Genomic DNA, 17575 nt, shown 5'->3' on the forward strand with positions numbered 1-17575 from the left:
GTTTTCTGTATATGCTCTTGAAAGCTGTACAAATGAATTTCACTCAACTAATACACCGTAGATCTATATTTATTACGACAATTGTATGTTTTATATTCTTGTTAGTGAATATTAATTACAATTTATGTCTGCAATTGGCCAGTGCTGCCATTTCTGTAGCTTCTTTATGTCTGAGGTAGAGAAACACACTTTGTAGGGTAAGCTTTGTGCTGTTTGGAGAAGCAGTGTGTTTTTCCCCTCACTTCCTAATAATCTATTCTGTTCAGCCAGCTGCATACATTGACAAATGTTTCCAGCATTAGGTATTTACCCGGTGAAAGGTAATAGATGCAAGGGTTTAAAAATGCCTGCTGCCAGAAACAGCAAGCACACTGGCAAAAAAAAAAATCACAATAGAAAACATTCGTCTCTACTACGCAACAGGAAAACTGTCTATTGCAATAGCCAGTTTCAATATAAAGACAAAATGTATGAGATAAATCCTCTGGGTTTTTTCTTTTTTTTCAATTCTTTTTTTTTAAACTTTTTTTAATCACTGGTGCCTGATTTCAGAGTACTTTTCAAATTATTTTTGCTATTTAGAAGAGGGTAAGTAAAATGTGCACTGTTTCACCTAAAAGTAAACATTAACTCTTAGTTTCCTATGATTGAAGAGTACTGCACATGGGGAGTTGAATTTGTGGCTTATCTCTGACAAGCTGCTCTGAAGTTCTTCAAAGATTCAATTCAATTGTATTTAAGATCCAGGCTAATTCACTGCCACTCATGTAGTAAAACACACCCACATAAAATCCAGGGATTCTGTTTAGTCTAATCTGCTGATCTGTTGACAATTATGTGAATAGTTTGTTGTAATTTTTTTTTTTTACATCTCTTTTTGTCTGATTTATATTGGTGCAGCTCGTTCTTGGAGGCTAATGAAAGCTGTGACGGTGCATTAATGAGGCTGCCTATTTCAACTGAACTCCACTTCCTCCATATACCTCACTTTGTTCTCCCAATCCACATATCCTCTCCCACTCTCTTGTACTCTGTATCATGCTGTCAACATTACTTATTGACTCTTATCTCACAATTCTCTGAAATAGTCTTCTTTTTTACTGGCTCTTGCTAATGCCAAATTCTTCAACATGAAACAATGTTGCTGATTAAAATAAGTTCAACAACGTGATACAATTAAAATTGTGTCAGTGTTTGAGAAACACAAGATTAGAATTTTATTAGTCTGTGTGTTCTAACAAACGTTCAACACTTTATCTGATGTACAGTAAGTGCAGGAAAAAGTTATTCCTGCCTAAAATTAAAGGGAATTACCATTGATGCATTTCTCTGAAAAACAAACCTATATTTATCTAGAATATATATTTGATAACTTAAAAAATTGATTTATCCTTTTGAAAATACTGCAGATAATGCTTGAATCAGAACAGTGTATTGGCCCTTTTTAGTCTATGAATAAAACACAGAACAGAAAGGTCTTATTAGTATCAATTTCATGATAACATAGTGTAATAATGTCTCAATATAGTATACATTGAGCACTGACAAGGGGATTTAAATGAACTAAACAGATTTGAGAATGAGAAACTGTTGGTGTTGTACGCTCGTACTCAGCCTACTGGGATTAATGGATAACTCCAGTGAGAGACGCCTCTGTTCTAAGGCAAGACAAAATGACCAACGGCAGCCAAAGAATTTGGCAGTCAGTAAATGTGGCTGTTTCCCATACATATATTATTATAGCAATAGCAGCAGTGGTGATTGAATTTCTGACCTTTTGTTGAAATGGGAAAGGGGAGGGGTGCATTTCAATTTTTGTTGTGTCATTCGTGTCTTAAAATAACTACAGGGATGAAAGATCGTGGCTTGATTCAATTACACTGCTGTGTAAAGGCTAAAGATTACTGTATTAGACATGGACCCTCACTTGTACATATCTGAGATAAATATAGGTGCTGATTTCAGACACTTTAAATGGATTGAAATAGGTTAAGCACACTCATGTTTGCTCTTTGGAGCCCTAGAAAAGCTTATAATACACTAAACACCTATTTCATGGCTAGAAATCACAATTCTCTCAGGCACAAATAAAACAAACACATGTCTTAATCAACAAAATAAAGAATAATAACATGTTAAAGTAGTGATAATAATACAGTTTTGAAGGTAGAGATACAACTCCAGTGTTTAAGCACATTCTCAAGGTGACAAACCTGATACTGGACTCTTCACACCAAACAATCCATTCAAAACTGGAGAAACTAGAAAGGTTTGGTGGTCGAACCAGGCTGGCTCTGCCAATCAATAGCAAAGTTTGCATTAAAAACTGCTGACAGCTGTGGGAGAGAGTTCCCACTTTCATCTCACGCTGTCTGGCCCTCCAGCTAACCTCACCGTCACCCTCTTGCTTCTCAGACCTGCTCTCTTTATTAATCTCTGTCGCATCCCACAGCTCGACCCAGAGAACTGCCCTAGCCGAGTTACTCACTTATCACTAAAAATGTTTAGCTCATTTAATTTTTTTCATTCTTTATCAAAGAACACTTCACTTGATAGCCTTGAACCGAGGGCCCTCCACTGCTGCAGTGGAGCCCACCCAGCAGCCCTGACTCACCATATCAACCTGTTCGCTGAAAGAAGGAAAACGATCTCACCAAAATATATATGTGTGCGTGTGTGTGTGTGTGTGTGTGTGTGTGTGTGTGTGTGTGTGTGTGTGTGTGTGTGTGTGTGTGTGTGTGTGTGTGTGTGTGTGTGTGTGTGTGTGTCAAAGAAAAAAGAGGGTTTGTGCCTCCCTCAAAACTTACCATTTTTGCTACTCCTGTAAAACTTAATTTGCTGAAATCAAATCAGCTAATCAATAAAAAAGGCAAATAATACAAACATGTTCCTACTAAAACTTGTAATACGGATTTACTATGATTTTGGAATTTCTGTTAAACTTCGGTCCTTTGTTCCTTACTGCTGTTTTCTTTTTCGTGGAAACAAGAGGGTCCCACTTGACAGTCATTGCTCAAAGATGACCTGCCTCCGGTAAATGCAGGCCTCTGCTGCCCCTTAGGGGTGGAATTAAAAAAGAGAATTTCAAAAGACCTCACTTTATATTACTAATAACATCTATGTCTATGACTATTTCTAATTTAAATTGAAATAATAATGCATTTCCATGTCAGTCTCAATGATAGAATATTTAGACTTTTAGTGAAGACTAGGTTTGGAGCTTTCCTGCCAGCTCCCAGCCTGGTGTTTGGTGTGTGCATGGTAGATCTAATCCCATTAGTACTGCTGATCCTGGGCCTCAGGATCTGTTGTGTCTCTATCAAACCTGCTTTATGCTTTGTTTGTTGAACTCCAATCTGTTTGCTTAGCAGCAGAAGTAAACAATCTTGTTTACAGGTTGTACATAAAAACACCAAAGCAAAAATCTCCTTAGGCGTGTTACACGCCTCTTCTCACAGTTCAATTTGTACTTAAGTCAACACCCAGCTGAAAAACTGTTTTTATATGACTCTTGGGGAAATATTTTAGCAGTATACCCATACAACTACAAAGGTTAATATTCAGTATTGCAGTTTTAGTTGGATTATGAACAGCCAATACTGCCCCCTGGGCATCAGAGAGAGATTTTTTAATTCCCCTTTGTCCCTTTACATAGCATCACAGTAATTCAAATTGTGTTCATGCTTACCTGAAATTAAATGTTATTAGCATTACAATTGTAAAAAATAAATCCCATTAATAAAATAAATCAGGAATGTAATGAGTGAAGTAATACAACTTAATTGTGAAATAATCTCATTTATTTTATAAATTCTATGTAACATGAAATAAATTTTAACTCCAACTCTTTGTGTTCATGTCCTAAACTTTGCATTTGTGAGTTTCATTAGAAAGATCGAAAACGGTATTAAATTACCTGAGAGTTTTTCAGCAGTACACAATATCAGTACAGCACAACATTTGAAATTATTAAGGATAGTGTGAAAGTAGAACAGGAGACGAGGTGTTTAAAAGTTGCAAAGCAGCAGCTCAGGGTGCCAAACGTCAGCATTTAGAGCTGGAACAGACATACTATAGATCCTGTAAACAAAATTCTTCTGGGTGTTTAGTAGGCTGAGTAGATGATCAATTTGTACCATGCCCATGTAGCAGTGCTTCATGGCTTCACCCAATAAAGTCCCAAGCCACTATCTGCCTAGGAAATCGTCTAGTCTTAATCTGCATTGCTATTTGTGCTCGTTGTGAATAAACAGGCCACAAGAAGTAATTAGGTTTATGTTGTTTTTTTTGGCTCACTTTTACTCACAACATGCTAACCGGCAACATAGGATTCCATTCACTACACTAAGCTGGCAAACTGCGACGCTGCCAATGTCGCACCGAACTAAAACAATGCATGCACTGAGACAAAAAAAAAGCATTGGCCCACATATCTACAGCTAGGGAAGACCGTGATAAGCCCTATTTCAACAAACGGTGGCATATTCCTTTAACAAAGGGAAACAGGGATTTGCAGAATTTTAATTTGAGGAGAAATAATGCCAATTCTGTGATGATCGTGGAAAAGCTTCTTGCCATCCTTTTTACCATCTTAGATAATCAGGATAGTATGGTGGTTTTTCTACATTATGTTTTCTGAATTGAGAAAATTGGAAGGATATTGATTGAAAAGGCCTTCCATGTGCAAGAAATGTTTTAGGACTTTTTGGGGAACAAGGTGCTGGACCTACAAAGCATATTTGAATTTTTGACATTATTCAAGCATGTTTAAAGTGGACTATAGATTATATTAGAGGATTATAATAAGGATGTACCATGTCCCCTTACTGTTGTGGCACTTAGAATCTGAATAAAGTGTCAAACAGAGAGAGTGTTGTTTGCTGTGGTTTCCTATATCTATTGGTGACCTATTTGAGTATAAGTTGAGTATGTCTGTTGGTGAATTTGTAATCTTGCAAAACCTTCCTCTTTGGACTATCATATCTTTTTACCCAATTCGGTCAGACATAATCTCTGACATATACTAATACAATATACAGCCAAATAAGACACTGTGTAGAAGAAAATCTAAGAAAAGGCATGCACCTGGATGTTGGAAGCCACGGTACGGTTATTTCCTGGGAAAAAAGTGTCCTATCCCAATAAGATGAAGGGTGGGCACTGGAGGAGTGAGAGTTCCGGTGTCTGAAAAAGAATAATTTATGAGAGAGGTTAAAATACATTAACCTCCAATTAGGTCAAATGTGATTGACATCATAGATTAAAAAAAGAAGCCCAAAATAAATTTCTTCTCAGGGTGGCTTACCTTACTCTGTAGTAGTTGTTTTTAATTTGACTATTTATTAGATTAATAAAGTATATGCATTACCTTGACAGAAATTACAATAAAATGTATAATACCCACTTATACAGTCAAGTCTTGTTTACATTTTCTCATTTAAGAATCGTATCTTCTCATATTATGTATCAGGATAGGGTTGCTTGTTTTCCTCTATTGAGTAGGAAATGGCACCAAACGGAAGGCAAAGAGGAAGTGTATGCAATGTCATTATATCCTAAGGTGTTAAGTTCCTTTTTGTGAGTATTAGTACATGCACTTAACCTTCAATCCCCGGCCCTAGCTCCTTTGGGCTTGTTACCTAAGAAATATGTCTTCTCTTTTCTCTCATCGCTGAGGTTCCCCTGAAACTTGTCAACGAGACAATGTGGAAGGAAGTAAGAGATAAAGTTGCCGGGCTCTCTTTCTGTGCAGTGTTTATTTGCTGTGTCAAGGATTGAGAGATTACACTGTTTCTACGCAGTAAGGGAGGAATCTGGTCAAGCATTTCCTCAGGCTAAAAACATCACTTGAAGAGGCAAAGGAGGATTACTGACACCTGCATTAAGAAGGAACCTTCTGAATTGGGCCCATTTGCTGTGAGTAGGGAGTCATCATTAATCATTTCTTTTAAGTGTGGAGAGGCTTTATTTTGGGCTGGTAATACTAGAAACTTGGCCTGTACAGTATTAAATGGTCATTGTTTTTTTGCTTTTTCAAGTAAACACTTGTGATAGAATCCCATCTGTTATCTAAGCACTGGAGTCTTCATGGGAATATAAAAAAAAAGAATCTTTATCTTAACTTTTGTATACATTCAATATATTTAGCATTAGCCATATTTATATAACAAAGAGCTTAAACCTTTAACTTTTGTGCATACATGTATTAACATTAGTTGCATTCATACAGTCAAACTAAAATATATACTCACATATTCCGTCAAATCTAATAAAGCAGATTTTTAAGATATAAGCTGGTAGGTTGTGCACACATTTTTGCCACATTAATTTACATATACCACATACTGAAGTATATTAAAATAATATCCTTATTAGTTATCACCTGTCCATTGTATTCAATCTACAGACGCCCACTCAGAGGCAGTGGGAATGGTAACACTAACCCTCTGGCTGTCATCAGTGTGATAGATCACCAGAAGATAAACATCAAAATCGGCGAGAGAACACAACAGACATTGATCCCCAGAGGAAGAGAGGACTTGTCATACACCAGCATACACAAACCTCTGTGAAACATCTATCCAAATAACGACAGAGAACTGTACCTCTGACTAACATGGGAACCCACAGACAGTTGTCAGCGCTTTGGATGCCGGTTGATGACCAGAGAGTACAAATCTTTTGCATTACTTAACTATACGGCCCAAAGACTGGAACGTATAAATAGTACACAAACTGACCCTAAAAATTCTTACTGGATTGAAAGTAGGTATGAAATTATCTTTCATAAGTAAAGAATTAGACAGACAGTTATTTCTTTCTTTTAGGTTAGCAGAGATGAACTACTCCTGCCCTGAGGCACACCAAACAACAACAGAAAGTGAAGTATTCCCTGTTGTTCGCATTGGCTGCCATAAAGAATACCTTGTGGCAGTAGTTACAAATAGGCCAGAAAACAAATTAAGAAATGTGTTTTTTTACAAAACGTCAATCCCAACTGGCCACACGAAGCTTTCTCACCTGGCTGCACACTGAATATGTTTTTTCTGTCATTAGCTACAGACCTCATGCGATGCCATACTTAAGAACAGAAGAAAGAGAGGGAAAGAAAATTACTAAGAAGTGAATGGTCAGTCCAACAAAAAAGGGGCCAGCCTTGCGTCGACAGGAAGAAAAGCATTAGCGCCCTTTATGTGCATGGCGGCGGATTTCCGCGTGCTAAACTGTCAGTGTATTTTTTCCCTTTATTAAAACAGTCACAAGTTTCATTGAGCGGTGAATCAAAGGGTAGCTACACCATAAAGCAGACTCAACTCTGTAACCCTGAGAGAGGGAGGGACACAGGGAGTGTGTGTGTGTGTGTGTGTGTGTAGGAATCAGACCATCAGGGATGGAGGGGATTTAAGCTGTGCTCATTCCCATGGTCAGTCACTCAGAATTGGTCATTACTGTCCTGCTTAGAGATGAAAACACAGCGATAAACATAGGAAAACATAGCCATTTCTAAACTGCCATCTTTTATTTAAGGATTGTCCCTCAAATACACATAATGCCTTTCCAATTTCTTTATTAATTTACCCAAACAAATTGTCATGTTAACCCATCCCACGGTGAACCAGAGCAGACCTCTCCAATGACAAACCCTGCTGTCTCTCAGCAGAATACCACAGCCGGACAATGGCAGACTTAACTGAGGGAAGGGAAAATGCTTGCTCCACTTCGGTCAGTGTATGGGATCCCCTCTCTGCTGCTTTGTCATACTTGGTCCATAGATCAGGAGAGCACCCGATCCCTGACGGCCTAATGACCCAACACTTTCCACACCATTTCATTTCCTTGATGGTAGAGGGGCAAACCAGCACCTACAATCATCATCCCCTCATCAATAATAAATCATCCAATGTTTGGACGATTAAAAATGCAACATTATTTTTTCCCTCCCACCACTAGACTAGCCCTCTTGGTTTTGTTGGAGCAGGGTGGGATTCCCCTCTTGTCTTCTCTCCAGGGGACATTTAAAAAGGACGAAGGGCATAAATGATGCAAGGAGGGATACATAATGGTGGAAATTGCTAATTATAGCTCATGTAAGTGGAGAAGTTTGACCAGGAGCCTGATTGACAGCGGGGTGCAGAGGAGACGACATATAAGGTAACGCTGATGTCTATAGAGTCTTCTGTGGGGGCTTGCTGTGGGCTGACCTTGATGGTGTACACCCATCAGTCAGAGCATTGGCATTATAAGAGGAAAAAGTGATGACATGGTATGCCAATTGAGGTTCGGACAAATTGATGATCAATACCACAGGCGACATTATAAAACTTTATTGCTAAGCATGAGACATGATAATAATTCCCCAAATCATGTCAAGATAAGGCTGCAATAGCTGGATAAAAGCCACCGTTTTGGAGGTGGCATGTTAAGATTTCATTGAAGACCGTGCTGGCAGCTGTGATGGGACTTTATTTTCTGACAAAGCTGACATTCCCAGAGTGAGTTTTAATCCCCAACTCAGGCAGTTCATATAGACCTTTCCTATGGTGCTCGGCGTCTGGAAGACATTCAGCTGCACACTGTTACCTTTTGTTTCATGTCAGTCTAACATACCCCTGGCTGGCTCTGTGAAGTTCACTGGAAGATTAAGAAGTGAATAGGAGGGCTTAGCATTACTTAGTAGATAGCATAATATCATTTTACATCAATTTCTGTTCAGGAAGTAGTTGCTGTCCAATTTGCAATATCAGTTGTTTACATGTTGGGGGTAGAATTAGGATTCTTTTTTTAAAAAGTACAATATTCAAAAGTTGTTTGATAGAATCTGAATATAAAAGGCATAACGTATGCAGCAACTCATGCTAACCGACATTTTGGTACAAATACTACATCAACACAGAAAAAAAAACTGAATTTGTTAGGCCTTTTTTATTACACCTTTTGAAAACTGATACTGAATGTCTCAAATCAGCTCAAAATATATGTGGTATAGTTAAAATATGTTTACCACCATAATATTATTTTTTATTTTATTTCAATTAAAGTCACATGTACATATATGTATAAGTAATGTTTACATACATATTTGTCTTTTTAATCTTAATTTGAACATATAACAATACCAAATACAAATAACAGATTGTTTCATTGCACCCATACAGCCTTTTCATGGGTTTGTCTAATGTTTGGTCAGGTTGTGTATTACATTCACCATAGAAAAAAAAACTGTAGACACCTTATCTCGAAATTTTGAGAAAAATAACTCATTATATAAAGGAAAGATCTTGTAAATATGAGATCCTGATTTTGTAATATTCAGAAAAGATTTCATAATTGAGAGTTCCTATCTCGTAATTTTGAGAAAAGATCTCATAATTATGAGTTCCACACTACGCAGCCACATTGTCATTCGTTGAATAACATTAGCATTAGGAAGTCAGAAATTAGGCTGCAATTAGGCTCTGCTTGTGTTGAATTTGAAGATATCCTGCACCGTGCAATCTGTGGACTGAAAAATCTTTGGTATTGTAAGGCCTATTAGCCTTTAAAGTCTGCACGATATTATGTTATAAAAGTTTGTGAATGTGGAGAAAAGATTTGGAATGTAATGGGCTTTGGTAGGTTTTAAACCAGGGTCTTGTTAAGCAAATATTTCCTGTCAGATGTACTGTATTTCAGTCAGATTTACTGTAAATAGACTTAGGCTGAATCTCATTTCTCTATCTTACCCCTACCCCCTACCCCTTAACACTACCTCTACGTCTTGCGCGTTCACGTGACAACGAGTGCTATCCCAATACTTTTTTTGATCAAGCGGTAAGGTGTGTATGGCAGAATAGCTTTAGTTAATTTGTCTGTTTGTGGTCTTTATTTTTTTTAGTTTTAAACATTTGAGTGCCTTTTTATGTGTGTGACATGTTAGTTATGGTTCTAATATATGATAAAGGTTCAGTAACATAATTTTATGTAATGTTTTTGCCTGTTATGTTTAACTTATCACGCAATAAAGTTGTTTTTTAAAAATGTTTTTCTGAACATCCATTCAAAACGGTGATAACTGAAACAGATATACAACACACCATGTGTTTGTATACACATATGTTTGGCAGACAGACCTAAGTACTTCACAGATAAGAACATCTGCCTCTGCATCACCAAAGTGAACATAAAATAACTAAACTATTAAATATATAAATGCATATGACACTGTTGTCCAAACCCTCACAATCAACAGAGAGAGACGGCATCTAAGACGTTTGTGATTAATTTTGTATGGTGTGGTAACCAAGTTGTGTACCATTTTATAGGAGGTATGTTTTCACCCTTACCCCTTGGTTTCAAGGGCCAAGGGGTAGGGGTAAGGAGTAAGGGGTAGGGGTAAGATGGAGAAATGGGATTCAGCCTTAAACTTAATTACACACAAGTTGCACATACATTTCAGGTTTGACGCAATTTTAAAACTGTATCAGAATTATTATTTAAGTGTTTTAAAAAGAACAAATACAACATATCCAAGTACCAAAAAGCCATGCAAAATAAAGACTGAAAGAACTAATAGAATATATCCAGGACATTTAATCTGCAAATTGAGGCATCCACAATTTACTGTGTAATGGCACCGGCATAAAAGCAGTGAGTAAACGAAAAAAAATCTGCTAGATGGTAGTGATGTTTGTGCTGTTTGTTTTCAAATCTGTCTCTGTCAAAATGATGGAGTGTCTTGTCTGACAGGTGCTGTGATTTTCCTGACCCCATTGTATTCAAACAACACAGCCTCCTCACACAGGAAGAGCAGAGGAAACAATAGTACAGGTGAGTCCTGAAGAATTTTCCCTCAAGGGCTGCCCACCTGTCAGTTAATAGGGGTGGGTATGTGTGTGTGTGTGTGTGTGTGTGTGTGTGTGTGTGTGTGTGTGTGTGTGTGTGTGTGTGTGTTATGATTCTAGCTATCATCATAAAATTACAAAATGTTTACGTTTGTGTGCAGATTGTATCATTTTATTATTGGTGTACAAACAGTTCCACTAAGGACTGAAGGAAACTCATCTAGTGATCCTACTTCCTACTTGTGCACTACACTTCCCTCATTTCCATTCTTTTTTCTTATAATAAATCATAACATGTTAAACAATAATATGTCTTTAGACCCTCTGCTCATTTCATCCAAGAGTCCCAAGATAATTCCAACTCGCCTTTATCTGACGCTTGGTGTTATGTTGTACGTTAAACCTCATGAGGGATTGCTCTATACCGTCCAAGATGAGTAAGTAAGGGGACATGTGTGTTAAGTCTATCATTATTTGCGGATTAGTGCTGGCCTGCACCCTCTTTGATGTCATCTTTCACACTTCCATCCAATTGAGCTCTCGGGACAACAACAATAGGTTGAAGAAGAACAGGCATAAAGCCGGTGTAATTTTCTGCTTTGTCTCGAGCTGCAGGAAAACTTCCTTTAATGAGGAAGATAAAACATCACAACAATTACCGCTGCACATATGAGCAATCACCTGAGAGAGGCCCCACATACATGCAAATGCACATATGCTCACATTCATATAGAACATACATATATGCATTTCTGCATGCCTGTGTGCACACAGAGACACCAACTGTACAGTCATAGGTTCTCTATACACAGACATGAAACACGTGACGCTTGATAATCCTGTGGGTTTTACTGCCCTCTGCAGGACTCAGGAAATAAATGCAGCATATCAGCATATGGCACCATACAAACATATCCTAGCTTTTTGTTGATCATTTATCCTGAAAACTTCAATGAAGGTATCTAAAACTACAGCAGCAATTTTCTTTTCTTTTTAAGTTTTAATGCATGAGATAAAGTGAATGGATTTAGCTTTGTGCTTTGGTAGAGCCGATTCCCTTTTTGGGGGGTTTTCCACAGAGCAGCGTATCTGTGCATGGCCAGCTTGTGGCTGAGTGGAGCCACCTTACAGAGGCAAACAAGGCCTCTTTCAGGCAGAGAGACTCCAGAGGCAACGAATGAGGGCACTCAGTGTTTCACCCCAACCACAGGATTTATTTACCTTCCAGTGAGGGGCAGCCAGTATGAGGAGATGGAGTGTGCTTCCAGAAAGGTAGGGGTGCAGAGTGTGTGTCTGTTTGTTCAAGGGGTGGCGATCTGGCCTGGAGTAGCCTAGAGATTGTGGACAGTGCATAATTTAGGATAGAAAGTGGATGTCATAATCCCGGAAAAAAATCAAAGTCACAAAGCAGAAACCCACCCAAAAATACCCCAAGAAAACTAAAAACAGGTAGACAAGACACCTTTCCAAAAAACAATCATTACCAATCTAAATCCCCTGCTGTGAGAAGACTGAGGTGGGACAGGGGATGTTTAAGTGAGGAGGAACATGGAGGAGAGCCAGAAATGTTCAATAAGGAAGAGGGGGGAAGGGGTTCCTCTTTCCCTAGCCCCTCCCTTCTCTTACACAGTATAAGTAGAGTCATTGAATCTATGTGCACACAAAACACTGTGTACATCTGTTGGTGCAGTTCAGTATTTGCATGACTGTCTAAACCAGTGTCATCCTTGGAGCAAGCAGTGCCAAATTGTACCTTAACGTGCGTGGGCTTGGTCACATGCGGAGTCAGTCCATTTAACAAAACCCAGTTCTTCAATGCCTCTGCCATGGTGGTTGACAACATGAATGTTAAAATCTCCAACAACTAGTCAAAATTAGAGATGTTCCGATATACCAGAATCGGTATCGCCTCCAATACTGCCTTAAACGCTGGGATCAAGAAATACTGCGGTATACCGATCCAAAACCACATACTAATGCCCTAAAGAAAACCGACATTAAAGTAGTTTGTTCTTTTTCCGTTATAATCGACTATTAAACTGCATAATAAAAAGAAAGTTCTGTGGCATTCATTGTTTGAGAGTTGAAACTGAGCCAGACCGACAAAGACAGAAATCACATCACATACAGAGATAGTACTATACAGTTGTTAAAACAATAACAAAATATATGACACAATGGTATCGGATCAGTACTCGGTATGGGCCCATGCCCAATTTCAGGTATCAGAATCGTTATCGATGAGCAACCAGCTCATCAGTCAGTGAACTCCAAAAGGGGAAATGAGGGGAGAAGTGTGAGTGGAGCGCGGTGGCATGGATGGGGTATGAAGCACTAAAAGGACATGGCTCCTCAAAGCCGTTATTGTCGGTGAGGGGGGGGGGTAGAGAATTCTTGTCGGGGATATGCCGTTCCCATAGTCAGATCTCCCCTCAGGCTGTCTCTGCCGTGTTGTGGTATTTCTTCCCTTTTGTTTAGATTCCTCTTGCCTTGTGTCGTTGGCAGATGGAACAGATGGCTAAGCGGGATGTTAAGTAGGTTTGAGGTGAACAGTTTTAAGGCTCTGACACACCAACCCGACGGCCAACCGTCGGCAGAATAGGCAGTTGGACTGATCAACCGGCTCTTGTCGGTCCAAAAAGTGCACGTGCGAGAGACATAATACGTCTCCATAACAGCAAGTGGCGCTAATCTGTATTGTCGCCCAGAAAAATTTAAACCGAAAAAAGACGAATGCGTCACATGGGTTTTTCTGCTCGCGGATTTCAAAACCGAACCATAATGGCTGCTCCTTCTGAACTTTTACAAAAAAAGTTCACTAAAACGTGTTTCTGAAAACATTTTAAGCCCGATATAGGCCAAACAGTTTCAAAACAACAGAAAACAAAAAAATGGCGTCTGCAAAAGTTTGGGAACCCTGCAGAGTTTATAGCACAGACCGCCCCCTTTGGAAAGCTGAGGCCTGACAGTGTCATGGATTGTTCTCAGTTATCGTCTAGAAAGACCAGATAATGTCAATCTTAAGGTTTCAAATGCCCAGACTCATCTGACCTTGCCCAAAAAAATCTGCAACATGGCTTCTTCTAAGCAGTTGTCTAGAAAACTGAAACTGAAAATAGTTGACGCTCACAAAGCAGGATGAAGGCTATAAGAAGATAGAAAAGAGTTTTCAGATGCCAATATCCTCTGTTTGGAATGTAATTATGAAATGGCAGTCATCAGGAACGTTGGAAGTTAAAGCAAGATCTGGAAGACCAAGAAAAATATCAGAACAGCTTGGAGGATTGTGAGAAAAGCAAAACCCACGTTTGACTGCACAATCCATCCAGAAAGACCTGGCCGACACTGGAGTTGTGGTACACCATTCCACAATAAAGAGATACTTGTACAAATATGGAAGAGTCATCAGAAATAATTACCTTTTCTACGTCTTCACCACAAAAATCACTGCTTGAAGTTTGCAAATGAACATATAGACAAGCCTGATGCATTGTGTAAACAAGTTCTGTGGACTGTTAAAATAAATAACTTTTTGGCCGGAATGAGCAAAGGTACGTTTGGAGAAGAAAGGGCACAGAATTTGATGAAAAGAACCTCTCTACCACCGTTAAGCATGGGGGTGGATCAATCAATGTTTGGGGTTATATTGCAGCCGATGGCGCAGGGAACATTTCACGAGTAGAAGGAAAAATGCATTCAATAAAATTACAGTAAATTATGATCGCTAATGTGATGCCATCTGTGAAAAAGCTGAGGTTAAAAAGAGGATGGCTTCTACAAATGGATAATGATCCTAAATACACCTCAAAATCAACGTTGGATTACATCAAGAGAAGTTAACTGAAGGTTTTGCCATGGTCTTCACAATCTCCTGACCTCAACATAATTGAAAATCTATGGCTAGACCTAAAAAGAGCAGTGTGTGGCAGACAGCCCAGAAATCGCAAAGAATTGGAAGACTTTTGTAACGACGAATGGGCAAAGATACCTCAAACAAGAATTAAAAGACTCTTGGCTGGCTAAAAGAAGCGTTTACAAGCTGTGATACTTGCCTAAGGGGGGCAGTACAAGCTGCCCAAACTTTTGCAGGCGCCATTTTTTTGTTTTCTGTTATTTGGAAAGTCTAAATGACAGAAATAAAATCTAACTTTTTGTGACATAATATACAAATGTCTTATCTGTCATTTGAAGCCTTCTGGAGATTTTTTCCATCTTTTCTTGGCTTCTTTATTCACATTAATACAAATTTTTACCTGGGCTGCCCAAACCTTTGAGCCCCACTGTATGTCTCTCACTCTCATTTTGTACACTGTTAGTGCATCTACACATTTGCATTCAGTGGAAGTGAATCACCTCCCCCCCAGTCTGCATGTGCATCCTTGCGTGTGAGCTGGTAAAAAAAAACTTAAAGGGACCCACTTAATAAACTTACTGCTTTACAGCACCACAAATAGTTAAAAACTACACCTTTAGGAAACTTGAGACTGGTGCCAGACCTGGCTCCTGTGGCCAGTGGTGGAAGAAGTATTCAGTTCCTTTACTTAAGTAAAAGTACTAATACCCCACAGTAAAAATACTCTGTTACAAGTAAAAGTCCTGCATTGAATGTATTACTTAAGTAGAAGTATGTAAGTATAATCAGGAAAATGTACCTGAAGTATTAAAAGTAAATGCACTAAAGAAAAATCCTTACATTTTAGAAACTGTAAACGATCAAAACAGTATTGCCAATAAAATAACTGTTTATCGACTAATAATTTCAGATGTACTTGTAGGCCTTTTGTATTTTAATACAATTTTATATTTATAATAAAACACATTTTTATTAACTGCATGTGTTTTGTGCGCAAACATCTTCAACATCTACATCTTCATTCAAGTAACGTTAATGTAGTGGAGTAAAAAGTACAATATTTCCCTCTGAAATGTAGTGGAGTAGAAATAGAAAGTTGCGTGAAATGAAAAGACTCAAGTAAAATACAAGTACCTCAAATTTGTATTTAAGTACAGTTGAGTAACTGTACTTAGTTACATTTCACCACTGTCTGTGACTTATCACCAAGACGTTTCCTCTTTTTCAGAACAGCAACAGCTGCTATGTTGGTGTGGGAATATTCAGCGTTAGGGAAACGATCCAGGGTAGAATCAGACTCACCAACAGCTGTGAACTCTAAAGTGCTTTCTCTCAGGCTGGCGTGAAACAGACATTAGGAATGCAGATTTGAATGGGCTCCCTGTTTTTTTTTTCTCTAGTTCTTAAGAACTAACTTTTAGAGAACGTTAGGGGAACGTTCCGAGAACGTTCGCTGTAACCAAAAACGAACGTTCCGGGAACGTTCAGAAAACCTTCCAATTAACCTACAGACAACCAAACTACCACCAAAAAACCTTCAGGGAACGTTCCCACAACCAAAAACGAACGTTCCCAGAACGTTCTGGGAACCAAAAATTGTTAGCTGGGTTACCACTCAGCCTTTTGGGGATCCCTGGTAACCGCATTCATTTGGACGTGGAGCTACGCTGAGAGAATGCAACTTAATAAAATTCCACACTAATCCTCATTTCATCCATGTTCAGCCTCTATATTCCAGTGCTTACAAAAATACATTGACAAGAAAGCAAAAGTTTGTTTTGGAATCTACAGAGGAATGATTGTGTTTGATTATCCGGAGTCAGGTTTTCTAATAAAAAGTCTAAGGATAAAAGATGGAAAGGAGGAAAAGAGTACTTATAAATGTACTCAAGTAAAAGTGAAGGTAGCCTACCTGTGTAACAAATGCACTTAACTGTAGGCCTATAGATGAAAGTAAAAAGTAGGTAAAATAGTATTTAGGGCCTGTTCTAAGTAGGACAACTGAACTGCCACATGTATAAATACAACTACATTAAATAACATGTAGGCTACAAACTAGTTATTGTGTTAAATGTCAAGTCAAAAATTCAGACAAACTCTCATAAATTACTGACTAAGCTACACTGCGCAGGGTGAAACAAGATTAAGCCACATAAAATGACCTGAATAGCCTGACACTTCTTAAAGGATGAACAGCAGAATTTAAAAAAATCCTAATGGGCAACAATAATGTTATAAACTCAGCCCGTGACAGCAAGCAAAGCTAAATAGTCGTCACACACAGCCATAGCGCACATAAACACACTGACACGTTGCTAGGGCGGACCGTAGTGATTGGTGAGTGAGATCACTAGCCTACTTGTTTTCGTAACGTTACTCACTCGGAACGGCATTTTGTGTGTCTCCTCCTGAAGTCCTCATTCTGCTTTAGCATAATGTGACCAGGCTCTTTGTCCCACTTCGCTCCTCAAATTCAACAGTAGAAATTCCTCACGCCCCTCACTGAAGGTAAAAGTTCCTCAGCGAACCCAGAATTAATACGCTGGAGGATCCACCGAGCTCATTTTCGCATTTAGCATGTTAGCTTGACCCGGCATGCACCTGGTCATGCATCTACATAGGTGTGTTTGATTTGGGTCACTAGCGTGCTGGCAGGCCCGGGTGGTGCGTTAAATCAGTGATTAAGATGCAACATTTTTTTCAACTATACCAAGGAATGCTAACTATAGCCTAATCATAACCAATAAGGACGCGTTCCCCTTCATTTTCTTGCACTGCTGTTCGTTTATTTTATTTTTTTACTTTTCACTTAAGTGCACACCCGCCCCATTGATGTAAACTAAGTCGCACCCCCCCAACACGCACGGCCAGCTGAACAATACATGTATGTTAACTGAGTGCA

The 17575-nt window shown here is 38.8% G+C and overlaps 1 long non-coding RNA gene across 1 annotated transcript; it reads right to left on the reverse strand.

Annotated features, from left to right (window-relative positions):
* Positions 1 to 2915: 2915 nt before the first annotated feature.
* On the reverse strand, positions 2916 to 17382 carry LOC117960623. Its single transcript, XR_004660186.1, has 3 exons — positions 17055 to 17382; positions 5086 to 5184; positions 2916 to 3056 (listed from the first exon to the last, which is right to left on the reverse strand). It is a non-coding gene; the product is annotated as an uncharacterized LOC117960623 (long non-coding RNA).
* Between the last annotated feature and the right edge of the window lie 193 nt (positions 17383 to 17575).

This window comes from Etheostoma cragini, chromosome 17 (genome assembly GCF_013103735.1).
Source record: "Etheostoma cragini isolate CJK2018 chromosome 17, CSU_Ecrag_1.0, whole genome shotgun sequence".
Taxonomy (NCBI): Eukaryota; Metazoa; Chordata; class Actinopteri; order Perciformes; family Percidae; genus Etheostoma; species Etheostoma cragini.